This window comes from Trachypithecus francoisi, unplaced genomic scaffold (genome assembly GCF_009764315.1).
Source record: "Trachypithecus francoisi isolate TF-2019V2 unplaced genomic scaffold, Tfra_2.0 Lachesis_group19, whole genome shotgun sequence".
Classification (NCBI taxonomy): domain Eukaryota; kingdom Metazoa; phylum Chordata; class Mammalia; order Primates; family Cercopithecidae; genus Trachypithecus; species Trachypithecus francoisi.
This window is the reverse complement of record NW_022681464.1, coordinates 46,927,877-46,955,186: the sequence shown is the minus strand read 5'-3', so window position 1 is coordinate 46,955,186 and position 27,310 is coordinate 46,927,877. Positions and strand designations below refer to the sequence as shown.

The window sequence follows — 27,310 nt, the reverse complement described above, 5'->3', positions numbered from 1 at the left end:
TTTTTCCTATAAAATCTCCCACAATTTGGATGTGGTGATGGTATCTTTGTGGTGACATTTGTCGGTCCCTCTGTCATCTATTCCCGGAAACGGATCACTATGTCCAGGTGCCCATTAGACTTCAGTGTGACGTTCGTGGCAGGAACCCTCCATGACTGGTGCTGTGCACTTTGGTGTCACATCCGGAGACACTTCATGTCTAGTTGTCCCACTTTTTGTAAAACTAAGATTGATTGGTGGACGCAGTTGGTGTCTGACCCAGCCTCACGAAGCACCACTTCACCCTCTCACCTGGTGTCCTTCAGTAGCCATTGGTAATCGTTGCCTCAATCTTTATTTCATTAGAGAAAGCAACATAGGAACTTTCTAATTCCATTTCCCCCTGCATTTACTAGCCATGTTTTTTCTTTCTACAAACAATCTGTCTTGAGCCAGGCATGGTAGCTCACATCTGTAATCCCAACACTTTGCGGGGGTCAAAGATGAGAAAATCACTTGAGGCCAGGAGTTTGAGACCAGCCTGGGCAACACAGAGAGACTCTTTCTCTACAAAAACTAAAAAATTAGCAAGGCATGGTGGTGGCGGGCACTGTGATCCCAGCTACTTGGGAGGCTGAGGCAGGAGGATTTCTTGAGCCCAAAAGTTGAGACTGTAGTGAGGTATGATTAGGCCATTGCATGCCAGCCTGGGCAACAGAGAGACCCTATGTCTAAAAATCAAAGCGTACTTTCCTTCATCAACTGCTAAGGTGTTCTGAAATATGGTTTATACTGTCGAAACAGGATAGATAATGCTTGATTTTTTTCTTTTATTTATCAATTTTCAGACTAGTTAGTGTCCTAGAAAGCACCAATGGCAATTATTTGTTTATTTATTTATTTATTTTTAATTATTTATTTTTTTGAGATGGAGTCTCGCTCTGTCGCCAGGCTGGAGTGCAATTGCACAATCTCGGTGCACCACAACCTCCACCTCCCAGGTTCAAGCGATTCTCCTGCCTCAGCCTCCTGAGTAGCTGGGGTTACTGGCATGTGCCACCACACCTGGCTAATTTTGTATTTTTAGTAGAGAAGGGGTTTAACCATGTTGGTCAGGCTGGTCTTGAACTCCCTACCTCAAGTGATCCGCCCCCCTTGGCCTCCCAAATTGCTGGGATTACAGGCGTGAGCCACCACGCCTGGCCAATTTTTTATTTTTTAAGATATTATTTGGAGTTCATATATTTTTATGTACTTAAATGCATGTAACAATTGTTATTTTTGATTCTTTCAAATGATACATTTTTGGTACACGGCAGGTATACCAATCCTTTTGTGACAGGCAAAAGCAAATACTAGAAAGGTGAAGAAGGAGACTCAGTGGGTGGTGCTGGCCAGGTTCAGCACAGGTCATGTCAATAACGTGTGGCAGCGACAGGAGGCCCCTTCCAGGAGCTTGGGGGAAAACACTGAACACTGCTCTTCTGTGAAAATGGATAAAGTCACATAAGGATGAAGTCAGACCTACTGAATGTCGCTTAAAGAGACAAAATGACTCCCAAACCAAAATCTAGTTGTCTGCAGTAACATGCCTAAAGAAATAATGTGTCCGTCAGAAGGAGTTTAGTAATGAAGGGAGCATGGTGGCGAAGCACAGAAGAAAGTCTCTATTTTACATGGCAGAATATTTCTATCTTGGACATCTATCTATCCATCCAGCCAGCCAGCCAGCACAAGGACCCAAGGCCATGAAACATTTGAGTCCAATGACAGCCCGTCTTGCTTTGATTCCATGCCCACTAGCCAACTTCCAGATAAGCTTTCTGCCTCCTGGAATATAACATTCATGGGCCAGGTTAAGAAGAATGCACAGTCATTTTTTTCAACAAGCAAATTGGCCCAGTTGACCACATGGCTTGGCATTTTGTGAGTTTAGGTATCACATGTCAGTAACCCTGAGTTACATCAATCACAAGTCAAGGACAAAGGGACATTTCTGGGATGGCAAAGACCCGGACAGACCTAGAGCCAAGGTGACTCCCTTAAGTGACGTTCTGTGGGGCCTTCGGCAGTCTGTGCCCAGCCTTCCCCTGCAGAAACCCTACCTCACTGTGCTGCTTAGAGGCTTCTAGGCCAGGTGAGGTGGCTCACGCCTGTAATCCCAGCACTTTGGGAGGCCAAGGCGGGCAGATCACGAGGTCAGGAGTTCAAGACCAGCCTGATTACCGTGAAATCCCCGTGTCTACTAAAAATACAAAAAGTTAGCCGGGAGTGGTGATGGGCACCTGTAGTCCCAGCTACTGGGGAGGCTGAGGCAGGAGAATCACTTGAACCCAGGAGGCAGAGATTGCAGTGAGCCAGATCGCACTACTGCACTCCAGCCTGGGCGACAGAGCGAGACTCCCTCTCAAAAAATGAAAAGCTTCTAGCCCAGTTTTAGTGATACAAACCCTAGCACCCAGTCTCCAAACGCTACTTAGTTTATAGTCAGAGTTTGCCTAACTAATGTCTGTATTATTTGAATCAGAGCCAGACTTGTTGTTGATATTTGTGACATGACCAAAAAATGACTGGAATTTAATTTCCTTATTGCTCCTATTATGCCTAAAATTCTCACCATTGTTGTGGGTTAAGAGAATGAGTGTCTAGGAGTCCCCATGTGAAATCCAAGTCCAAGTGGAAGCACAATTAAGTCTGAACCGTGTTGCTAGGTGTTTTAGAGGAACTCATTGCTAGCCTGAGGGGCCTAATGGAGGCTGCAGATGGAGACAGATAAGGCTCCTGGACCTCCTCATGGGAATGCAGTAGAGTCACCTGAGAGTGCCCCAGGGGAGAGATCTACAGATCCTATAGGACACACTAATGTAGGGCAGGCGTCAACAGAGCCCAATTTTAGAGAGCAAGACTGAAAATTCATTCCTACTACATTAGGTGACCACCAGCCAAAGTAAGTTTAAAATATGAATGAAATTCAGGGTCGTAGGGAATCCCCATAAGGCCACAGGCATGGGAGGGACAGCGAGATGGCCACGTGGTAGGAGCACAGGCCAAGCATCTGGGCTACTTCCTCGTGCAACTTGTTCCTCCTTGACCTGCTCGAGCCCGATCCCGTGTATTCCACTGCAGATGGAGTGCGGCTGTGCACATCCAGTGGCCAACTCGTGAGTCAGACAGCACCCATTCATGATGGGCAGCTCAGGCCACAGGAGGACGTGGTGGCCCATGGTCGTTCAATGTCTGCTAGAACCTGGTAGCAAGCCAAAAACTGTTTCTCGAAAGGAGAGTATTCACTGAGGGTAGCACATTCTAACAATCTGAGGGTTTGCACTGTCTTCACCCATGGAGGCCTGCCAAAGGCTCCATGCTGCTTCCTTATCCGTCACTGGCAGTTTAAGCCCCATCAGTTCTGCAGGGTCACACAGGCCACATGCAAAGCAGCTGGTACAGCTGACCTATTGCAGAGACATCTCTTACTCTGAGCCCTACTCAAAACTGGCGGCTGGAACGGCCACTGGGTCAGTGGGCTGGAGTAGCAGGCCTAGAGGAGTCCCATATTGCCTCCAAGATCCCGTGAGGCCCACTCAGTGCTGTTACTCTTCCTTAGCAGTAGGGGGGGCCAGTTGCCGAGACTTGTACTTCACTTGGAAGAGCTATCTTGACATGCCCCGGACCACTGGACCCTTTAACATTTTTGGAGGGCTGACTTCTCAACCTCTGGCACAAGTAGCGGCTACTCCATGTATCAGGTAGTTGTTATGTCTTGCTCAAATGTCCCAACTGCATGTTTTGCTCAATATAATGTGCTAGTGGAAGGGAAAGGTGATCAGGGTTCCTGGTGACTACATTATGGCACAGGGCTAGAAAGCTGATATAGCCAGACTTGGGGCAGTGAAGATGTATTATTGGCCTTACCAGGTGAAAGGAAACTGCTTCTGATGATATTTACTAAAGGTATAAAGAGGCGTCTGTCCAATCAATAGCTCCATATAGATGCCAAGGAATACGTTAATTGCTCCAGTAATGAAACTACATCTGAAATAGCAGTTGCAAGTGGAGTCACCACCTGACTGAGGGACAATCCATTGTCATCCCCAAAGATACATCAGTCTATGTGCAGGCCAAATAAGTGGCTTGGATGGGAATATGGTAGGAATCACCAGGCTTGCATCTTTGACTACTTTGATAGTGGCACAATTTCTGCAGTCCTTCCAGAAATGTGATACTGCTTTTGGTTTTAAGATTTTTTTTTTAAGTAGAGGCAGTCAGTGGCTTCCTCTGGGCCTCTCCTGCCATAATTGCCTTGTACCACAGGTCAGGGAACTAACGCATGGATTCTCCAAGTTCCTGAGCACATCTCTTCCAGATATTATGCATTCTAAAACTGGGACACCACTGTGAGAAGAACATGAGCCAAAATGCCATTGGTCACCTGCCCTCCACAAGCTCCTCTGACTGGGGGACATCGGTGGTGTTTTGCATCTCCAGGAACTGGTGCCAATTCTGAGCCAGCTTCTAGTCCTTTCACATCTGATTCTTTTGCCTTCTCCAGTGCACAGTCACACTGGAAAATGGGTGCAGTCCCCTTTAGGGAAGGCTGAGATAAAGACCAGTGATAGAAACTCCTGGCAGTGTGGTGAGGTCTTTCCAGCAGGAGACTGGCTCCTGCATCAAGAGAGCTCTCGGTGTGTCGGACGGATCATGTCAGCGATGTGGCCAAGGACCCTTCACTCTGTGTTGGGGCGATTCAGGTCAGATTTCTGTTTACTAGATGGAAAGCTTTTCTGACTATGCAGCTCAGATAGGACATCAGTGGGCCTCCCCTCTGTTTCAGGTCTAGGGACATCCTGACCAACAGCCAGCACTGCAGGTGCCTGTGAGTGAGACTGCTTTGTTCCTGTGTCTGTCACAGTAACCACGCCCCGTTTGTCTTTGGTGATTAAATAATGCCCCTTACTCTCTGCAGCCCGGGAACCCACCATCCATGTGGAATGAGTGGTACCCTTCAAATGAATCCCCTGCTGCTGTATTTCCTGTCCACCACAGAGCTCCCCAGGGATGCTGGTGCTCCCCTCACAAATGTGTTTCTCAGAGCCCCTGAGGTGACCATGTTTTCTGGGCCCACCTACGGGACACGGGGAGGGGCGAGTGAGCAGGTCTCACACGATCAGTGCACTCTGATACTCCCCTCTCCCAAAGCCCCTGCATACCTGTCTTCCTCTGGGGCGCCCCAGCACTTCCATTTCGTTTGGTGTGGGCCCCTTGGGTCCATGTTTCATAAAATGTCCCAGGCAAACTGAGATGCCCCTAGCCCCACACTAACACATTGGATCTGAAGGCAGCTTGATGATCCCATAACAAGAACTTTGACCTAATATCATTTTACATTCATTCAAACTCCATCTCACACCTTGGATCCGTGTCCACACTTACTTCCCAGGTTTCTCTCAGTACAAACGGCAAAATCAGGCAGTTCTTTTGTTTTTCCCCTCAGGGACTTACTGGAACTTGAGTCTGGTTCTGGGTCTAGAACAAGGGGTGGTGGTCAGGCTGGTTCTGAGGACAGTAAGTGGCATCTTCCCAGACAGGGGAACAGGAATGTACTTTGGCAGGGAATGAGGGCTGCTTCTGTGGACAAAGAAGTCTTAGCGGACTCGGCAGGGTTTACGGTCCCCTGCAACACTGGAGCCCGCCCATATGTCTTCCAGCCCTGGGTCCCATTCCCTCCTGGTCAGTGTCCTAATGTTAGCAAAAGAGACCTGAGAGGATGGAGGGTCCATCTGTGCTGTAATTCAGCCACACACAGGGTTAGACTTTGGATGTGGCTTTCAGAAATCTTGGCTGTGTTGCTACAGGAGATAAGCCGTGTTGTTTTGTTTTATTTTGAGACAGGGTCTCTCTCTGTTGCCCAAGCTGGAGTGCAGTGGCATGATCATGGCTCACTGCAGCCTTGGCCTCCCAGGCTAAGGTGATCCTTCACCTCAGCCTCCACAGTAGCTAGGACTACTGGCGCCTACCACCTCCAGCTAATTTTTAAATTTTTTATAGAGGGGGTTTTGCCGTGTTGAACTCCTGAGCTGGTCTTGAACTCCTGAGCTCAATCCATATCCACTCGGCTCAGCTTCCCCAAGTGCTGAGATTATAGGCATGAGCCACGGCATCCATCCAGAATCATTAAATTGTAAGCCTAATCAGATCAAACAACCAATTCCTGAAAACCCAGAATCAATTCAGAGAATTCATCTTAAAGATTCCGTTTCTGTAGGACCAGCCCGCTTCCAGTACCAAATTCTGCTGTCAGTCAGGAATGAATCAGAGAAGCGGAGCCCGTTGGAGGTAGTGGCACGTACCGGTGCACGTGATGTTATTTGTCATAGGGACTTGACCTTCTGCAGCTGTGGGAGCTGGGTAAGCCACCTCTCCAAGGCTGTCTCCAAGGGCAGGCAGAGGCGAGGGGGATGTAAGGTGAGGGGGCAGGGCCGCAGGGATAGACTGAGGTGGCAGCTCTCGCAGCACCACTGGGCTGAGCGCCCTGCAGGAGGCGCTGGCGCTGTTTGTCACTGAGCTGACCTTTACACCTGACCCAGGGCTTGGTCAGGGAAGGTGGAGCCCTGAGGCCGCTGCCTTCCCATACTCCCAAGGCGAGCCCACTGGCAGGTGGCAGTGTGTACGACACACATGACACCTCCTGCTTCACTTCTGCCCTCAAATCTCCCACAAGTTTGTCCTTATGGCCACCCTAATGGAAACATACAAAAAAGCAAAGCCAGGAAATGTCGTTCAGCCTTGCCTAGACCACATATTCCAAGCCAGCACAACGCCTTTATTTACATACTAGGATTAGATATCACAAAGGACTTTTGGGAGCCAGATCAACAAAACCGTAAGAAAATAGACCAGTGTCTGGAGAGAGTGAAATGACTTATTTCCTGGGAGTCCCTCCTTGCAGGGGTATCCCTGTAAGCGAGCGTATCTGCAGCTGGTCAGGCCGCTTCACAGGCCGTGCACACTGGGCTGTGAGCCTCCAGGACTGCTTTCAGCTGAAACCCGTCAGATGCGGGAAGGCGCAGGGCTGCAGGTGCTGCGTGGTGTGTCTGGTGGCCTCCTGCTGAAACGTGCTTGCTCTGATGGTCCTCTGATCTCCAGGGGAAGGGAAGGACTTCAGCTTTTGATGGTCTGCTCGCTAGCCTCTTTCAGAGGAAAATAATCTATCCTGGGTTTTCCAGAATCCAAATCTAAACAGTTTGTAAAGTAGAAAAACTGCAGAGAGGTGGGGAGATATGTTCAGGTGTGGCACACACACATATGCACACACACACAGCCCCATCCATGGTTTTATTGTCACTGCAGATTTCACAGATCACAGCTTGGGCATAGAAAATTGCTACATGGGCCAGGTGCGGTGGCTCACGCCTGTAATCCCAGCACTTTGGGAGGCCGAGGCGGGTGGATCACCTGAGCTTGGGAGTTCAAGACCAGCCTGACCAACATAGAGAAACCCCGTTTCTACTAAAAATACAAAAAGTTAGCCAGGTGTGGTGACGCATGCCTGTCATCCCAGCTGCTCAGGAGGCTGAGGCAGGAGAATCGCTTGAACCTGGGAGGCGGAGGTTGCGGTGAGCCAAGAGCACTCCAGCCTGGGCAACAAGAGTGAAACTCCATCTAAAATAAATAAATAAATAAATAACTGTTACATGTTTTCCAATATTGTGGTGAAATTTTGCCTTCAGCATTCGGCCTGCCTGACAAGTGGGAAACACCAGATAGCCTTTTTCAGGTAAATGTGGCTCGTGGGGGACATTTAAGGCTGGGAAGTGAAGGTTCTGCAGTGCTGGAGGATGTGAACCTCCTCCTCTCCAAAGCGGCCTCTGCATTTGCACCTGTGTCTCGGCACAGGAGGTGCTGTGGGGCGGCCCGAGCTCCAGCTGACCCTCTTCTGCTGCGTCTCCCACAGGAGTCTGTGGTCCTGCCTGGTGCCGTTTGGCCTGCGGTGCATAGCATCAAACCCCCAGCTCTGAGGCCTCTGCAGTTCTCCCTCAGCCTCTGGAGCCTGGGAAAAGTCAGCGTGCGTTGGGAACCCCGGGGGCCCCTTGCACCGCCCTCCGCCTGCCTGCTGTGTGGTGCCAGGGCATCTCTGGGAGGCTTAAACTCTCCCCCTCGGTAGTCTAGAGAGAAGGCATGGGCCTCTTGCCCTCAGACCCTGGTTTTAGTCTGTTCAGGCTGCTATAATAAAATGCCACAGATGAGATGGCTTTTAACAGAAGTTTATTTCTCACAGTTCTGGAGGCTGGATGTCCAAGATGAAGGCACTGCCAAACTCCACATCTGGAGAGGGTGGTTTCCTGACTTGCAGACAACGTCTCCTCCCTGTGTCCTCACATGGCTTCTACTCTGTGCGCACCTGGAGAGAAAGCTCCCCTGTCCCTCCCTCTTCTGATGAGGTCACCAGCTCTATCAGGTGAGGGCCCTGGCCTTAGGCTTTCATTTAACTTTAATCACCTCTCTAGAGGCTCTGGCACACTGGCACACGGGGCCAGGGGGCCAGCACACTCCACAATGCCTGCCCGTCCCCTTCTTGGAAGCAGGGTGCAGGGTGGGTGCAGCGTGTCTTCTGAGAGACAACTTTTTTTCTCCCAGAAAAAAATTTTGTCTCCTTGAGAAACATTTTAATCTATAAATGTTACGCTTTAATCCTTTTGGATTCTTAGCCTGTTGGAACTCAAAACCTTGTTTCTTTCTCAAAAGCTTACCTTCTTTCCAGATGTCTGGAAATGTTTCATACTTTAATTTGGGTAGGGGTTATATGAATGTTCACATATGTAAACATTGATCAAGCTACAAATTGAAGATTTTTGCACTTCACTATCCCTATATGTTACTACTCAATAACGTATAGGGTTTTTTTGTTTTTTTGTTTGTTTTTGAGACAGAGTCTCGCTCTGTTGCCCAGGCTGGAGTGCAGTGGCACAATCACAGCTCACTGCAACCTCCACCTCCTGGGTTCACGCCATTCTCCTGCCTCAGCCTCCCAAGTAGCTGGGACTACAGGCGACCACCAACATGCCCGGCTAATTATTTTTAGTAGAGATGGGGTCTCACTGTGTTGACCAGGATGGTCTTGATCTCCTGACCTCATGATCTGCCCGCCTCGGCCTCCCAAAGTGCTGGGATTACAGGCGTGAGCCACCGCACCTGGCTGTTTTTTTTTTTTTTTTTTTAGACGGAGTCTTGCTGTCTCCCAGGCTGGAGTGCAGTAGTGCGATCTCGGTTCACTGCAAGCTCCACCTCCCTGGTTCACGCCATTCTCCTGCCTCAGCCTCCCGAGTAGCTGGGACTACAGGCACCTGCCACCATGCCCAGCTAATTTTTTGTATTTTTAGTAGAGACGAGATTTCACCGTGTTAGCCAGGATGGTCTCGATCTCCTGACCTCGTGATCCGCCCACCTCGGCCTCCCACAATGCTGGGATTACAGGCGTGAGCCACCGCGCCTGGCTAATTTTTTTTTTTTTACCGTAAGCATATATTAATTTAAAAATAAAATCTGCAGAATTAAATAATTCTTCAAAAGCTATATTTAAAGCTACATGAGTCAGGTGCAGTGCCTCAAGTCTGTAATCTTAGCACTTTGGGAAGCCAAAGCATGAGGATCTCTTGAGTCCAGGAGTTCAAGGTTGCAGTGAGCTATGACCACCCCGTTGTCCTCCAGCTTGGGTGACAGAGCAAGATCTTGTTGCAAAAAATACATAAATAAATACATTACATGAAAGGTGTGTTTGATGTTTGATATATTGTTAATTAAAAAGAGTTTACTGGGCCAGGCACAGTAGCTCACACCTGCAATCCCAGCACTTTGGGAGACTGAGGCGGGCAGAACTCTTGAGTTCAGGAGTTCAAGACCAGCCTAGCCAACACGGTGAAACCCCGTCTCTACTAAAAATACAAAAATTAGCCAGGCGTGGTGGCACACGCCTGTAGTCCCAGCTACTTGGGAGGCTGAGGCAAGAGAATCACATGAACCTGGGAGGTGGAGGTGGCAGTGAGCCGAGATTACGCCACTGCACTCCAGCCTGGGTGACAGAGTGAAACTCCATCTCAAAAAAAAGAAATAAAGAGAGGGAGTTTAGTAACAGTGAGTGTAGTATGATGAACAGATTACGGGCACACACATGCACACACGCAAACAACTGGAAAGAATCACTCCAAAATATTACCCTGAGGACTGGGATGGAAATTAGTAGGGGTTTTCGGGGCTTTATCCTTTTGTTTTTACACAGGTTTACTGTTTGAAATTTTTGCAACTAGCATGTGTTACTTTTATAAACCCCAAATATCTGGGACAGATCTCAGTTAATTTAGGAAGTTTATTTTGCCAAAGATAAGGACTTGTGCGGGTGATGCAGCCTCAGGAGTCCTGATGACATGTACTCAAGGTAGTCGGGGCACAGCTTGTTTTTATACATGTTAGGGAGACAAGAGACATCAATCAATATATGTAAGAAATACGTTGGTTGGGAGGCCGAGGCGGGCGGATCACGAGGTCAGGAGATCGAGACCATCCTGGCCAACACGGTGAAACCCCATGTCTATTAAAAGTACAAAAATTAGCCGGGCGTGGTGGCATGTGCCTGTCATCCCAGCTACTCGGGAGGCTGAGGCAGGAGAATCGCTTGAACCCGGGAATCAGAGGTTGCAGTGAGCCAAGATCGCCACTGCACTCCAGCCTGGCAACAGAGCAAGACTCCGTCTCAAAAAAATGAAATAAAATAAAATAAAAAGTACATTGGTTTGGTCCACAAAGGTGGGACAAGCCGAAATCGGGAGGAGGCTTCCAGGTGGATAAGAGACAAACAGTTGCATTCTTTTGAATTTCTGATTAGCCCCTTCCAAAGGAGACAGTCAAATACGCATTTATCTCAATGGGCAGAGGGGTGACTTTGAGTTCTGTCTGTCCTTTGTCCACAAAGAAATTCCTGAGGGAGGTATGAAACTTTTTTTTATCTTAGTAGCTATCTTGGTGTGGGAATAGAATGGGAGGCAGGTTTGCCCCAAGCAGTTCCCGGCTTGACTTTGCCCTTTGGCTTAGTGACTTTGGGGTCCCAAGATTTATTTTCCTTTTACACTTTTATAATTACAAACCCTACCTAGCAAAAATATTTTGCCAGGATAGTGATTCTGGGTTCTGCACTTTTTCTGCCATGCTAAGTTTCACTCATAATTTTAAGCTCAATTTCATAGGTCATCCAAACCCTTTTAGAGTCAAGGAAATTGCAACAGTGAAGCCATACATGGGGGTGTATTAAAGGATCCTAAACATGGGCACAAAAGAGAACACATCTTGTGTCACTGAGGTCGAAATATGGAACGAAGCTGCGGAGTGGCGCTTCCTGGAGCCGCAGTTGAGATTTGCTCCTTTAAGAACGTGTATGGGGTTCTTTTTCACCTTCAAGAAAATTCAAGCTGAAGATGTTTAGAGCAGATTATCTGAGACTCAGCTAGGGAGTCTCATGAATGGGAGAACGGGAGAATGGCAGTAACTCTTATAATGATAAAATATCATTTCACAGAAAATCATCATTTCAGAGAAATCACTTTGTGCCAGATACCAGCTGTGGAGACAGACATAGGCATTTTAAAGGAAAGCTAATGAAATGCTGAAAGAATGTCCAGCAGGTTTGAAAGGAGGAGATTCTGTATTCTGATGCCTTGCCTTAGAATTGACACTGAGGCTGTTTCCTGACATCTCATAGTATTTCATTTTTTTCATTCTTCTTCAGCGTCTCTGTTTGCCCATTCTGAAGCTCAGCTTTAGTACATTATGCTAATATTCCATTAATTGGGTGGTGTGGCCTTGGGGCTGTGACCAAGGTGTGGTTCCTCTGCGTCTGCTTAGGGAGTTGATGTTAGATCACAGAGAAGCAGCCACACACCACAGCCCGTCCCATCCTCACAGGGCGCACCGGGGACATGTGCGGGTCACACCCATGCACGTACGTGCTCAGTGCACAGTGTTACTGGAAAGAAAAATGCATGGCTCATCTGATGTCTTCTGTTCTTTCTTCATACAATTTTTGGTAGCTTTTTTTTTTTTTTTTTTTGAGGCGGAGTCTCGCTCTGTCTCCGGGACTGGAGTGCAGTGGCCGGATCTCAGCTCACTGCAAGCTCCGCCTCCCGGGTTCACACCATTCTCCTGCCTCAGCCTCCGAGTAGCTGGGACTACAGGCGCCTGCCACCTCGCCCGGCTAGATTTTGTATTTTTAGTAGAGACGGGGTTTCACCGTGTTAGCCAGGATGGTCTCGATCTCCTGACCTCGTGATCCGCCCGTCTGGGCCTCCCAAAGTGCTGGGATTACAGGCTTGAGCCACCGCGCCCGGCCAGCTTTTCTTTTTTTAAAAAAAGTGGTTTTAACTAGTCAAGTGAAGCAATGGGAATGGAGAAAGAACAAAAATATCTGTTACTTGTTATCAATTAATTGTAAACACCACTGCACTCGGGCAAGCCTGTGGCTTTTTATGTATATATGTTTTATTTATTTTTATTTATTCATTTTGAGACAGGGTCTTACTCCATCACCCAGGCGAGAGTGCAGAGGCGCGATCCCGGTTCACTGCAGCCTCGACCTCCTGGGCTTAAACAATCCTCCCACCTCAGCCTCCCAAGTAGCTGGGACCACAAGTGTGCACCACCATCCCTGGCTAATTTTTTAAAAAACTTTCTTGCAGAGACAAAATTTCACTATGTTTCCCAGGCTGGTCTGGAACTCCCAAATTCAGGCGATCCACTCGCTTTAGCCTCCAAAAGTGCTGGGATTACAGTCATGAGTCACCGTGCTCGGCTCTGCTTGTAGCTTTTAAAAAAGGCCATGACTTACATCTCTAGGCCCACCTAAAACATAGAGGAAACCCACATGCCGAGGAAGAAAGGAGTTCTTGAGAGAGGCTGGGCGCGGTGGCTCACGCCTGTAATCCCAGCACTTTCGGAGGCCGAGGCAGGTGGATCACGAGGTCAGGAGATCGAGACCATGGTGAAACCCCGTCTCTACTAAAAATACAAAAAATTAGCCGGGTGTGGTGGTGGGCACCTGTACTCCCAGCCACTCGGAAGGCTGAGGCAGGAGAACGGCGTGAACCCGGGTGGCAGAGCTTGCAGTGCGCCGAGATCGTGCCACTGCACTCCAGCGTGAGGTGACAGAGTGAGACTACGTCTCAAAAAAAGAGAAAATAATAATTTTTTTTATTCATTTACTTGTTTTTTTGGAGACAGAGTCACTCTGTTGCCCAGGCTGGAGTGCAGTGACACAATCTTGGCTCACTGCAGCCTCTGTCTCCCGGATTCAAGCGATTCTCTTGCCTCAGCCTCCCAAGTAGCTGGGACTACAGGTGTACACCATCATGCCTGTTATGCCCAGCTAATTTTTGTCTTTTTAGTAGCCATGTGGTTTCGAATGTCGGCCAGGATGGTCTTGAACTCCTGACCTCAAGTGATCTGCCCCCTCAGCCTCCTAAAGTGCTGGGATTACAGGCATGAGCCACCACACATGTCAAGAACTTCTTTTAACATTTCCTATAAGGTGGGCCTACTGGCAACAATTTCCCTCAAATTTCATTTGTCTAAGAAAGTCTTGTTTCTGCTAATTTTTTCTATTTTTTGTTCTAGTAAAATATACACAACATAAAATTTACCATCTTCAGCATTTTAAGTGTACAGTTCAGTGATGTCAAGTACATTCATATTGTTGTGCAACTATCACCACCACCATCCATCCCCAGCGCTCTCTTACTAAGCTCCGTACCCTTAAATAATTCCCCATCCCCTTCTCCCCAGCCAGTGCCACCCACTATTCTACTTTTGCTTCTGTAATTTTCACTGTTCAAGGTACCTCATTGTATTAGTCCTTTCTCACATTGCTTTTTTGTTTTTTATTTTTGTTTTTTTTGTTTTTTTTTTTTTGAGACAGAGTCTCGCTCTGTCGCCCAGGCTGGAGTGCAGTGGCCGGATCTCAGCTCACTGCAAGCTCCGCCTCCCGGGTTCCCGCCATTCTCCTGCCTCAGCCTCCCGAGTAGCTGGGACTACAGGTGTACACCATCATGCCTGTTATGCCCAGCTAATTTTTGTCTTTTTAGTAGCCATGTGGTTTCGAATGTCGGCCAGGATGGTCTTGAACTCCTGACCTCAAGTGATCTGCCCCCTCAGCCTCCTAAAGTGCTGGGATTACAGGCATGAGCCACCACACATGTCAAGAACTTCTTTTAACATTTCCTATAAGGTGGGCCTACTGGCAACAATTTCCCTCAAATTTCATTTGTCTAAGAAAGTCTTGTTTCTGCTAATTTTTTCTATTTTTTGTTCTAGTAAAATATACACAACATAAAATTTACCATCTTCAGCATTTTAAGTGTACAGTTCAGTGATGTCAAGCACATTCATATTGTTGTGCAACTATCACCACCACCATCCATCCCCAGCGCTCTCTTACTAAGCTCCGTACCCTTAAATAATTCCCCCTCCCCTTCTCCCCAGCCAGTGCCAACCCACTATTCTACTTTTGCTTCTGTAATTTTCACTGTTCAAGGTACCTCATTGTATTAGTCCTTTCTCACATTGCTTTTTTGTTTTTTTTTTTTTTTTTTTTTTTGTTTTTTTTTTTTTGAGACAGAGTCTCGCTCTGTCGCCCAGGCTGGAGTGCAGTGGCCGGATCTCAGCTCACTGCAAGCTCCGCCTCCCGGGTTCCCGCCATTCTCCTGCCTCAGCCTCCCGAGTAGCTGGGACTACAGGCGCCCGCCGCTTCGCCCGGCTATTTTGTATTTTTTAGTACAGACGGGGTTTCACCGTGTTAGCCAGGATGGTCTTGATCTCCTGACCTCGTGATCCGCCCGTCTCGGCCTCCCAAAGTGCTGGGATTACAGGCTTGAGCCACCGCGCCCGGCCTCTCACATTGCTATAAAGAAATACCTGAGTGTTTTTATTGTGAAATGTGTTGAATTTTGTCAAACGCTTTTTCTGCATCAATTAAGATAATCACTTTTTTTCTTCATTCTTTTAATATGATGTGTTATATTAGTTTATTTTTATATGTTGAACCATCCTTGCAATCCAGGATTTAAAAATCCCACTTGGTTTTGGTGTATAATCCTTATAAAGTGCTGCTGAATTCATTTTGCTAGTATTTTGTCAAGGATTTTTGCGTCAGTGTTCATAAGGAATATTGGTCTGTAGTTTTCTTTTGTTTTGTTTCCTAATAGTATCTATCTGGATTTGGTATCAGTAATGCTGGCCTCATAGAATGAGTTAGAAAGTGTTAGCTTCTCTTAAATTTCTTTGAAACATTTGAGAAGGATTGTTGTTAATTTTTCTTTGGATGTTTGGTAGAATTATTCACCAGGGAAGACATCAGGTCCAGGGCTCTTCCTTGTCAGAAGATTTTTGATTAGTAATTCAGTTTCCTTACTAGTTGTACATTTAATCAGATTTTCTGTTTCTTCAGGATTTAGTCTTGGTAGGTTTTGTGTTTCTAGGAATTTGTTAATTTCATTTGGATTATCCAATCTCTTGTCATACAATTGTTCATAGTACTCTCTTTTCTTTTTCTTTTTTTTTTTGAGATGGAGTCTTGTCCTGTAGCCCAGGCTGGAGTGCAATGGTGCAATCTTGGCTCACTGTAACCTCCCCCTCCCAGGTCCTGGTTCAAGCAATTATCCTGCCTCAGCCTTCTGAGTAGCTGGGATTACAGGCACCTGCCACCAACCCAGCTAATTTTTCCCAATGTCAGTGGTTGAAAAGACTGTTTTTCCCCACACTGAATCATGTTGGCCCCACTTGTCGAAAGTCACATGACCACACATGATTTCTGGGCTCTAAATTCTATTTCACTGGTCTATATGTCTGTCTTTATGATAATACTGTTTTGATTACTGTAGCTTTGTAGGATATTTTGAAATCAGAATATGAGTCCTCCAGCTCTGTTCTTCTTTTCCAGAATGGTTTTGGTTATTTGAAGTCTCTTGACAATCCATATACATTTTAGAATTGACTTTTCTATTTTTAGAAAAATGGGCCGGGCGCGGTGGCTCAAGCCTGTAATCCCAGCACTTTGGGAGGCCGAGGCGGGTGGATCACAAGGTCAGGAGATCGAGACCACCCTGGCTAATACGGTGAAACCCCGTCTCTACTAAAGAATACAAAAAACTAGCCGGGCGACGAGGCGGGTGCCTGTAGTCCCAGCTACTCGGGAGGCTGAGGCAGGAGAATGGCGTGAACCTGGGAGGCGGAGCTTGCAGTGAGCTGAGATCCGGCCACTGCACTCCAGCCCGGGCGACAGAGCCAGACTCCGTCTCAAAAAAAAAAAAAAGAAAAAAAAGAAAAATGTCATTGGGATTTTGATAGAGAGTGCATTAATCTGTAGGTTGCTTTTGGCAGTGTTGACATCCCAACAATATTAAGTATTCCAATTCATGAACATGAGATGTCTTTTTTTGTTTGTTTGTTTGTTTGTTTGTTTGTTTTTTTGAGGTGGAGTCTCGCTCTGTCGCCCAGACTGGAGTGCAGTGGCCGGATCTCAGCTCACTGCAAGCTCCGCCTCCCGGGTTCCCGCCATTCTCCTGCCTCAGCCTCCCGAGGAGCTGGGACTACAGGCGCCCGCTACCTCGCCCGGCTAGTTTTTGTATTTTTTTTTTTTTTAGTAGAGACGGGGTTTCACCATTTTGGCCAGGATGGTCTCGATCTCCTGACCTCGTGATCCGCCCGTCTCGGCCTCCCAAAGTGCTGGGATTACAGGCTTGAGCCAACGCGCCCAGCCCTTGTTTGTTTGTTTTTGAGACGGAGTCTTGCTCTGTCACCAGGGCTGGAGTACAGTGGCCAGATCTCGGCTCACTGCAAGCTCCGCCTCCCGGGTTCACGCCATTCTCCTGCCTCAGCCTCCGGAGTAGCTGGGACTACAGGCGCCCGCCACCTCGCCCGGCTAGTTTTTTGTATTTTTAGTAGAGACGGGGTTTCACCGTGTTAGCCAGGATGGTCTCGATCTCCTGACCTCGTGATCCACCCGTCTTGGCCTCCCAAAGTGCTGGGATTACAGGCTTGAGCCAACGCGCCCGGCGAGATGTCTTTAAATTTGTTTGTGTCTTTTTACATTTCCTTCAACAATGCTTTGTAGTCTTTTTGTGTAAGTCTTTTACCTTCTTGTTATCCCTGGTCATTTTATTTTTGATACTATTGTAAATGGAATTGTTTTCTTAATTTCTCTTTTGGATTATTTATTGTTTTGTTTTGTTTGTAGAGATGGGGTCTTGCTATGTTGCCCAGGCTGGTCTTGAATCCTTGGGCTCAAGACATTCTCCTACCTCAACCTCCCCAGTGGTTAAGGCTACAGGCATGTGCCACCATGCCTGGCTAATTTAAAAAACAATTTTTTTCTTTTGTAGAGATGGGGTCTTGCTCTGTTGACCAGGCTGGTTTCAAACTCCTGGCCTCAAGGGATCTACCTGCTTGAGCTTCCCAAAGTGCTGGGATTATAGGTGTGAGCCACTGCACTCAGCCTATTTATTGTTATTTAATAAAAATGCAACTGTGTTTATTTGTTGACTTTGTGTCTTGCCAGTTTGGTGAGTTTTTTATTAATTTTAACTTTTTTGTTAAATCTTTAGGGTTTTCTACATATAAGACCATATCATCTATGAACAGAGATCATTTTACATCTTCTTTTCCAATTTGGATGCCTTTTATTTATTTTTCTTGCTCTGGTCAGAGCTTCCAGTACTGTGTTAAATAGACGTGGCAAGAGTAGACATCCATGCCTTGTTCCCATTTGTAGAGGAAAAGCTTTCAGTCTTCCACCAGTAAGAATAATGTTCATCGTGGGTGTGTCATTATGGCTTTTATCATATTGAAGTAATGTCTTCTATTTCTAGTGTGTTGAGTGGGTGCCTGTAATCCCAGCTACTCGGGAGGCTGAGGCACAAGAATCACTTGAACCCAGAAGGTAGAGGTTGCAGTGAGCTGAGATTGCACCACTTCACTCCAGCCTGAGCAACCGAGTGAAACGGTCTCAAAAAAAAAAAAAAGATTCTTCTACCTGCTCAGATTTGCCTTTGAATCCATCTAGTTAATTTTTCATTTCACTTATTGTACTTTTCACCTCCAGAATTTGTTTTTGGTTTCTCTTTAGGTTTTCTATCTTGTTATCGATATTTCTATTTTCTTCATACATTGTTTCTCAACTTTCTCCATATCTTCTGTTAGTTCTTTAAGCATCTTTGAAACCATTGTTTTAAAGTCTTTGTCTAGTGGATGTGCCGTCGGGTTCTTCTCAGAGACCATGTCTTAGTCTGTTTGAGATGTTAACAAAATACTATAAATTAAGTGGCTTATAAACAACAGAAATTTGTCTTTCAGTTCTAGAGACAGGAAGTCCAAGATCAAAGCACTGGAAGATTCACTGTCTGGTGAGAGCTTTGCCTCCTGGTTCATTAACAGCTGTCTTCTACCTTCTGTTGTTCTCACTGGATAAAAGGAATGAAGGGGCTCCCTGGGGTCCCTTTCAAGGGCACTAATCCCATTCATGAGGGCTCCATCCTCATGACCTAGTCACCCCCCAATATTTCACCTCCAAATTCCACCACACTGGGCATTAGATTTCAAGATATAAATTTTGGGGGACACAAACATTCAGTCTATAGCAATTTCTGCTGGTTTATTTTTTCATTTGGATGGGCCACATTTTCTTATTTCTTTGTGTGCTTTGTGATTTTTTGTTGAAACCGGACCTTAAATTTTCTTTTCTTTTCTTTTCTTTTCTTTTCTTTTTTTTTTTTTTTTTGGAGATAGGGTTAGGTTCTGGTTAATTAGTTTCTCCTGAGAACAGACCTTGTTAAGAACAGAATGCTCCGGTGTGTTTCAAAATGGTTTCTTTTCCCTTCTCTCTGCTGGAAGCATGAGAGGATTTTTTTCTCCAATATTTACCGTAGGAAGCTGATCAAGCTTGTGGGGGTAAAACTTATAAAAGTGTGGGGCCCTTCCTATGACTGGGCCCCTCTGTACTTTTAATCCTCAGACCTCTTTAACTGCAGGCCTTCCTACTCCAGCCCGGTTCCTGTGGAGGCTTCTGCTCTGGTGAGTTGTGGTTCTTTGTGTCTGCCTATCTGTCTCTCCAATTCTTGGGGCAGCAGTTTGCCCTGTGACCTCACTTGCTTGATGGATCTAAGAAGAGTTGTTGCTTTTTCCATTTATTCAGCTTTTCCCTTGTTAGGATGGAGTGATGATTTCCAGGCTTCTTACATGCAAGGCCAGAAACCAGAAGTTCCCTTTGGTTTTCCTTTTTAATATTTTGTTGATTTTAGTGTCAATGATAAAACTAAAGAAAAAAAAAGCTAGAAAATCTGCATTTTCCTTTAACTAACTGGTTTGTTTCTGCATTCCAATGTTTTTTTTCCAAATTCATTTAATGAACTTGTATCACAACTACTGCTAATAAAAGAGTACTGACAGCTGAGAACTCTCTGATAAAATGAAGCTTTCCAAAACTGAAGACAACGTAAGTGTTTCTTAAGAACAGCATGACCTGGCCAGGCACAGTGACTCACGCCAGTAATTCCAGCACTCTTGGAGGCTGACACAGGAGGATTGTTTGAGCCCAGGAGTTTGAGACCAGTCTGGGCAACATGGCAAGACCCATCTTTTAAAACAAGGAAAAAAAATAAGAAAGCAAACCACTAACTACTCAGTTTCACAAATGGATACATTTTTTTCTCAGTCTTAAAACCAAATGCATGTGCAATGTCTGATCTATTCTCTCTTAGCTGGTCCCAAGGATGGCTCGATTCTGACTCCTTTCCAGGCAGTTCAGCAAATACATTCTAAAACCAAAAATGCTTTGTATTTGAAAAGTTATAAAACCCTCTAAACTTTCTTCACTTGAAACAGTGATATGATGAAGAAGGAAAAAAGTAATAGTCCAGGGAATATCTTCTTGGTAGATCTGATACAAACCTGGAATTTGCATCTGTGGTCTGATACTGAGCCATTCTGTTTAAATCTTATTTCAACATTTCCAAGGACAATTTAGCCCTTCAGAAACTCTGCAAGACAACCAGAGAATTGCCTGCTGGGAAATGCCTGGCCTAAGGTATCAATGTAAGCTGTGCAAAGCTCTTAAGACCATGTGTACTGGGTGGAAGAGTGCCTCCCCCCAAAATTCACGTCCTTCCCAGTACCTTAGAATGGAAACTTACTTAGAAATAGGGTCACTGCGGATGTAGTTAGTTAAGATGAGGTCACACTGGAGTAAGGTGAGTGCTTCATCCAATATGACTGGTATCCTTGTGAAAGGAGGAGAGAAAAGGAGGCACAGGTGCACACCACCACACCCAGCTAATTCTATTTATTTATTTATTTATTTATTTATTTTATTTTATTTTTTTTTTTGAGACGGAGTCTTGCTCTGCCGCCCGGGCTGGAGTGCAGTGGCCGGCTCTCAGCTCACTGCAAGCTCCGCCTCCCGGGTTCACGCCATTCTCCTGCCTCAGCCTCCCGAGTAGCTGGGACTACAGGCGCCCGCCTCGTCGCCAGGCTAGTTTTTTGTATTTTTTAGTAGAGACGGGGTTTCACCGTATTAGCCAGGATGGTCTCGATCTCCTGACCTCGTGATCCGCCCGTCTCGGCCTCCCAAAGTGCTGGGATTACAGGCTTGAGCCACCGCGCCCGGCCTATTTATTTTTTATAGAGATGAGGTCTCACTATGTTTCCCAGACTGGTGGAACTCCTGGGCTTAAGCAATTCCCCTGTCTCTGCCTCCCAAAGTTCCAGGATTACAGGTGTGACCCACAGTGCCTGGCCTTAATTTTCTTAACATATGAATAATTTTAGTATAGAGAATATTTTACAAATATACACCCATCAACTAGATTCATGAATTATTACTTTCCCATATTTGCTGTATCTGTTTTTATAAACTACTGTGAAAATAAATTCTATACATCACATATCCTAAATACTTCAGTGTGCAACTCTGAAAAAATACAAAAAATTCTACATAACCACAATACTATTATAAGATCTAACAAGATCAAAAGTTCCTTAATACCATCTAACACCCAATCTGTATTAAAATTTCCTCAGTTGTTCCCAAAATATCTTTTATAACTGGTTTGTTAAAACTGGGATCCAAATAAGGACCACACATCGCATTTGGGTGTTACGTCTCTTAGGCATCTTTTAGTCTTCCCGTGACCTTCGTGAAATATCATTGACTTATTGAAGAGACTTATTGTTGTGAACTGAATTGTATCTTCCCAAAATTCATGTCTTGAAGCCCTAACCCTTGTGACTGGATTTGGAGATAGGGCCTTCAGGGAGGTATATGGTGAATACTGAGTGTCAACTTGATTGGATTGAAGGATACAAAGTATTGATCCTGAGTGTGTCTGTGAGGGTGTTGCTAAAAGAGATTGGCATTTCCGTCAGTGAGCTGGGGAAGGCAGACCCACCCTTAATCTGGTGGGCACAATCGAATGAGCTTCCAGCAGGCAGAAAAACGTGAAAATGAGACACTGGCCTAGCCTCCCAGCCTACATCTTTCTCCTGTGCTGGATGCTTCCTCCCTCGAACATCAGACTCCAAGTTCTTCAGTTTGGGGACTCGGACTGGCTCTCCTTGCTCCTCAGCTTGCAGATAGCTATTGTGGGACCTTGTGATCGTGTAAGTTAGTACTTAACAAACTCCCCTTTATATATATAGAAATGTATATATAGCGGCAACATCCCCTCCTCGACCCTGAGGCAACAGTGATGGCCTCCCTGAGGCAGTCGCCAGGCAAGATAATGTTGATTCTCCTTGGGAGCCACCCCCAACACCCCTGTTTGCTTCTAGACCTGTAAAGTCCCGGTGGGCCCCTGGAGCTGAGGCTGAGTGTGGCCCATGAGGAGGTGCACTACAGGCTTGAAAAGAACCGTTTGAGTTCTCTAATTTATGTCAAGAGAAATGTGGAGAACAGACATGGGAATGGATATTAAGGGTATGGGATAATGGTCGAAGGAACATAGAGCTAGATCTGGCTGAATTTATTGATTTGGGCCCCTAAGTAGGGACTCTGCTTTTAATGTTGCAGCTCAGGGAGTTAAAAATGTTCTAATAGTTTATTTACTTGCTTGGCTGAAATATGGATTAAAAGATGGCGCGCTGTGAACGAGCTGGAAATGCCTGATTTCCCTTGGTTTAATGTAGAGGAAGGGATCCAAAGGCTTAGGGAGAGTGGGATGGTGGAGTGGATTAGTCGCTTTAGACCTACTCATTCCAGCTGGAAGGATCCAGAACAGATAATACCCTTGACCAATGCCTTGCAAAATAGATTTGTGAAGGCAGCACCTGCATCTTTGAAGAGCCTGACCAACATGGTGAAAACCTGACTCTAGTAAAAATACAAAAATTGGCCGGGTGTGGTGGTACATGCCTGTAATCCCAGCTACTTGGGAGGCTGAGGCAGGAGAATTATTTGAACCTGGGAGGTGGTGATCCCTTAGCAACCTTGGCAGTGAGCCAAGGTTGCCATTGCACTCCAGCCTGCGTGGTAAGAGCAATACTCCATCTCAATAATATTGAAGTGGATAGGATGACCCATTCTGTGGACACCACTCAGCCTCTTTCCCCAACCACACCTGTCATCGCCCAATGGGCCCATGAACAAAGGGGCCATGGTGGCAGGGATGGAAGTTACACATGGGCTCAGCAACATGGACTTCCACGCACCAAGACTGACCTGGCTATGGCCGCTGCTGAGTGCCCCATTTGCCAGCAGCAGAGACCAATACTGAGCCCTCGATATGGCACCATCCTCGGGGGTGACCAGCCAGCTGCCTGGTGGCAGGTTGATTATATTGGGTCTTTTCATCATGGAAAGGGCAGAGGTTTGTCCTCACTGGAATAGACACTTGCTCTGGATACGGATTTGCCTATCCTGCACGCAGCACTTCTGCCAAGACTACCATCTGTGGGCTCACAAAATGCTCTATCCACCGTCATGGTATTCCACACAGCACTGCCTCTGACCAAGGCCTCACTTTACGGCTAAAGAATTGCAACAGTGGGCTCGTGCTCACGGAATTCACTGGTCTTGCCATGTTTCCCATCATCCAGGGTTGGGGCAGAGTTCTCCAGAAGGCCGTGTATACTCTGAATCAGTGTCCAGTGTGCGGTACTGTTTCTCCCATAGCAGGGATTCACATGTCCAGGAATCAAGGGGTGGAAGTAGAAGTGGCTCCACTCACCACCACCCATGGTGATCCCTTAGCAAACTTTTTGCTTCCTTTTCCTGTGACATTACTTTCTGCTGACCTAGTGGTCCTAGTTCCAGAGGGAGGAATGCTCCCACCAGGAGACACAACAATGATTCCATTAAACTGGGAGTTAAAATTGCCACCCGGACATTTTGGCTCCTCTTACCTTTAAGTCAACAGGCTAAGAAGGGAGTTATAGTGTTGGCTGGGGTGCTTGACCTGGACTTTCAAGATGAAATCAGTCTACTGCTCCACAATGGAGGTAAGGAAGAGCATGCATGGAATACAGGAGATCCATTAGGGCGTCTCTTAGTATTACCATGTCCTGTGATTAAGGTCAATAGGAAACTACAACGGCCCAATCCAGGCAGGATTGCAAATAACCCAGACCCTTCAGGAAGGAAGGTTTGGGTCATTCCACCAGGAAAATAGCCACAACCTGCTGAGGTGCCTGCCGAAGGGAATGCAGAAGGGGTAGTAGAAGAAGGTTGTTATCAATACCAGCCATGACCACGTGACCCGCTGCAGGGCCGAGGACTGTACTTGTTATGAGTACTTCCTCCTTCTTTTGTTAAAAACAAGTTTTGTGCATGTACACACTTGTACCAAGAAAATCATTTTATTTCTTTTCTCCTTTATCATGTGACATAAGATTTATTGACTTCATTTAGCATTTAAGTATTGTTTTTTTTTGTTTGTTTGTTTGTTTGTTTGTTTTGTTTGTTTTTTTTTTTTTGAGATGGGGTCTCGCTCTGTCGCCCAGGCTGGAGTGCAGTGGCTGGATCTCAGCTCAGTGCAAGCTCCGCCTCCCGGGTTTATGCCATTCTCCTGCCTCAGCCTCCCGAGTAGCTGGGACTACAGGCGCCCACCACCTCGCCCGGCTAGTTTTTTGTATTTTTAGTAGAGATGGGGTTTCACCGTGTTAGCCAGGATGGTCTCGATCTCCTGACCTCGTGATCTGCTCGTCTCGGCCTCCCAAAGTGCTGGGATTACAGGCTTGAGCCACCACGCCCGGCCTACATTTAAGTATTGTTAACTTTATGTAATAGTATTTGGGTTGGGGGTTGTGTGCCTCTGGTTGTACGAAGGATAGTTGTATTTTGTTAGGTGTAATTATGACCTGATTGTTGTCCTTATTTGAAGATGATGTATGATCTCAGGAGATGTGTGTGGGTTCAAGTTGACAAGGGGTGGATTTCTGATGGTGAATACTGAGTGTAAACTTGATTGGATTGAAGGATACAAAGTATTAATCCTGGGTGTGTCTGTGAGGATGTTGCCAAAAGAGATTAACATTTGAGTCAGTGGGCTGGGAAAGGCAGACCCACCCTTAATCTGGTGGGCACAATCTAATCAGCTTCCAGCAAATATAAAGCAGGCAGAAAAACGTGAAAAGGCCTAGCCTTCCAGTCTGTATCTTTGTCCTGCGCTGGATGCTTCCTGCCCTTGAACATCAGGTTCCAAATTCTTCAGTTTTGGGAGTCAGCCTGGCTCTCCTTGCTCCTCAGCTTGCAGACAGCCTATTGTGGGACCTTGTGATCCTGTAAGTTAATACTTAATAAACTCATATATATCCTATTAGTTCTGTCCCTCTAAGAGAACCCTGACAAATACAGGAGGTAATTAAGGTTAAGGTTCAATGGGGTCATAAGGGTGGGCCCTGGTCCCATGGATCTGGTGACCCTAGAAGAAGAGAAAGAGGCTGGGTGAGGTGGCTCATGCCTGTAATCCCAGCACTTTGGGAGGCTGAGACAGGAGGATTGCTTGAGCACAGGATTTCAAGGTTGTAGTGAGCTATGATTGTGCCACTGCACAATAGCCTGAGTGAGTCCTTGTCTCTAAATATATATACAATATTATATTATATTTATAGTAATATATATAATAATTATTTTTTAGACACAAGGTGTTACTCAGTCACCCAGGCTGGAGTGTGCAGTTCAAATGGCTCGCTGCAGCCTCCACCTCGGGCTCAGGCGATCCTCCCACCTCAGCCTTCTGGGTACCTGGGACCACTTGTGCGTGCCACCATGCCCCAGTAATTTTTAAGCTTTTTGTAGAGATGGGGTCTCGCCATCTGGTCTCAAACCAGGCTGGTCTCAAACTGCTGGGCTCAAGTGATCCTCTCACCTCAGCATCCCAAAGTGCTGGGATTATAGGTGTGAGCCACCATGCCTGGCCCTAAAAATTTCATTTAAATTAAAAAAAAAAAAAAAGAGAAGGGACGTCAGACCTAGTCCCCAAACCTCTCCCACTGGCACACACTGAGGACATAGCAAGAAGGCAGCCTTCTGCAAGCCAGAAACACAGGCCTCATCAGAAACCAGCCCTGATGGCAGCTCTGTCTTAGGCTTCCAGGCTCCAGCGCTGTGAGACTCTGTGAGTCGCCTAGTCTGCAGCATCTTTCTGCAGCAGCCCGAGCTGGCTTAGTACACTTATTGTCCTATAAAATGTTCCACCTTTGAGATGTATATGATTGTTTCCTTGTGATGTTAACTTACTCTTGCATCCCTGTGTTTCCCACGTTAGAATTTAGACCTAAAATCTGCCTTAGACTCAGGTTAACCCCGTATGGCCAGTCTTCAGGAGTGATGCTGTCGACTGCCCATGGCATTCTATTCAGTGCACATCATTCCTGGTTGTCCAAGACCGACAACACTAAAGCACTCATGTAGGGCTGTGGAATCAGATGTCCCCACTGTAAACACATGGCTTTTAAGTTGTGATTGAGTTATTTTATTTTCAGAGCTCAAGATTGCTCTAAATATTTGCATTAATGAGCTGAGAAAAATCAGGACAACTTGCAGAGTACCCTGAAACAAATGGTCATGTTGGAGACACAGCTAGAAATTCAGGTTCAGAGAAATTTATCATTTAAAAATGATGGCCGGGCGTGGTGGCTCAAGCCTGTAATCCCAGCACTTTGGGAGGCCGAGGCAGACGGATCACGAGGTCAGGAGATCAAGACCATCCTGGCTCACACAGTGAAACCCCATCTCTACTAAAAATACAAAAAATTAGCCAGACATGGTGGCGGGCGCCTGTAGTCCCATCTACTCGACAGGCTGAGGCAGGAGAATGGTGTGAACCTGGGAGTCAGAGCTTGCAGTGAGCCGAGATCACGCCACTGCACTCCAGCCTGGGCAACACAGCAAGACTCCATCTCAAAAAAAAAAAAAAGATCTAGTTTTAAAAAGTACCATGTTTTTCCCCTTGCCTTTCTGATGATCAATGTATCAGTTAGGATGCTCTGGGTTGTGAGTCACAAACAACTTGATATAAATCTGGTTAAATCATAAGAAAGACTCCAGAAGTAGGGGAGGCTCCAAGGTGAGTGTAACCGAGCCCCAGCGCTGACACGGGGCCCTGGATTTGTTCTATCTCCAACTCCATCCTCAGCAGCCTGGACTAACCCTGAGGTCCAAGCCTGCTGAGGTCACCAGATGGCCAGTGTCACATGCATGCTCATGTCAGCCAGCGGGAAGGAGCAGTCCTAGGAGAGACGGGATGCCTTCAACTGGAGGCAGATATTAAAAGCAGAGCCTCTCTTGGCAGCATGTGGAGCTGGGCCTTCACGGCAGGCCTCCGATGTTTCTGCCTTCCCGATGTCATAGCTGCAGCTTCCTGGTACGGTTCTTTATTCTCCTCATATACCCCCAGCGTACGCATTTTGGGTGAGCCGGTGTCCTCTGATCCCCGTCTCTCAGGTGCATTGTGTGACCAATCCCAGATGTGGTCATTAGTTTAGGATACTGCCTGAGTTCCCGAGTTTTTTTAGGTCCCTTGGAGAAGGGGAGCATTTCCCCCAGATGGGAGGCTGGGAAGGTGTCAGCCTGGCGTTGCTGGGATCCGCCCAGTGGAGAGAGCCCAGAACTGTGTCCAACCCCATAGACGGGAGCACTAACCACTGGAGGGGGTCCAGGCCCTGAGGACATCATTAGAACCCCAGATCCAGTTGTGTCTGAAGCTAAATTGCATCCCTGTAGTGTTATTGGTCAGTTTTTCTTGTGTTATCTTAAGTCATTTGGAAATCAACTGTCATTTGCAACCAAGGAGTCAACTGACTATATACA

The 27,310-nt window shown here is 46.5% G+C and overlaps 1 protein-coding gene across 7 annotated transcripts in view; it reads left to right on the top strand.

Annotated features, from left to right (window-relative positions):
* LOC117064178 overlaps nt 1–27,310 on the top strand; it is a 58,856-nt gene that overhangs the window by 2,855 nt on the left and 28,691 nt on the right. For 4 of the 7 annotated variants that reach the window (XR_004429309.1, XR_004429308.1, XR_004429305.1 and 1 more), the window contains exons 2-4: nt 8,255–8,434; nt 18,370–18,413; nt 19,022–19,080. The gene's annotated coding sequence lies outside the window, so the exon portion shown is untranslated. Of the gene's footprint in view, nt 1–8,254; nt 8,435–18,369; nt 18,414–18,766; nt 19,081–27,310 lie in introns of those variants that run through there. The other 3 variants (XR_004429307.1, XR_004429306.1, XM_033178400.1) reach the window with 3 other exon arrangements.